This window comes from Sinocyclocheilus rhinocerous, unplaced genomic scaffold (genome assembly GCF_001515625.1).
Source record: "Sinocyclocheilus rhinocerous isolate Xijiao unplaced genomic scaffold, SAMN03320098_v1.1 scaffold1343, whole genome shotgun sequence".
NCBI lineage: Eukaryota > Metazoa > Chordata > Actinopteri > Cypriniformes > Cyprinidae > Sinocyclocheilus > Sinocyclocheilus rhinocerous.
Window position 1 is genome coordinate 174,913 of NW_015641034.1, and position 206 is coordinate 175,118.

Genomic DNA, 206 nt, shown 5'->3' on the forward strand with positions numbered 1-206 from the left:
CCATGAGTGCGGCGTTGATGTAGTTGCTGCTCTCTCCGTCGATGGTGATGAGGAAAGGCAGGCAGCGGTCGGGCGGTAGCACGTCCATACAGCGGTTCTTCTCATGGTTCCGCGGCAGCAGTGCAAGCAGTGCAATCTCCACCCGTAACGTGGGCGTCACCATGTTTAACGTCTGTCAAAGGAAAACACAATTGAAACAATTGAAA

General features: G+C 53.4%; 1 long non-coding RNA gene across 1 annotated transcript in view; it reads left to right on the forward strand.

Annotated features, from left to right (window-relative positions):
- The window catches only part of LOC107754228 (uncharacterized), a 5,865-nt gene that overhangs the window by 959 nt on the left and 4,700 nt on the right, over window positions 1-206 (forward strand). The window lies entirely within an intron of this gene.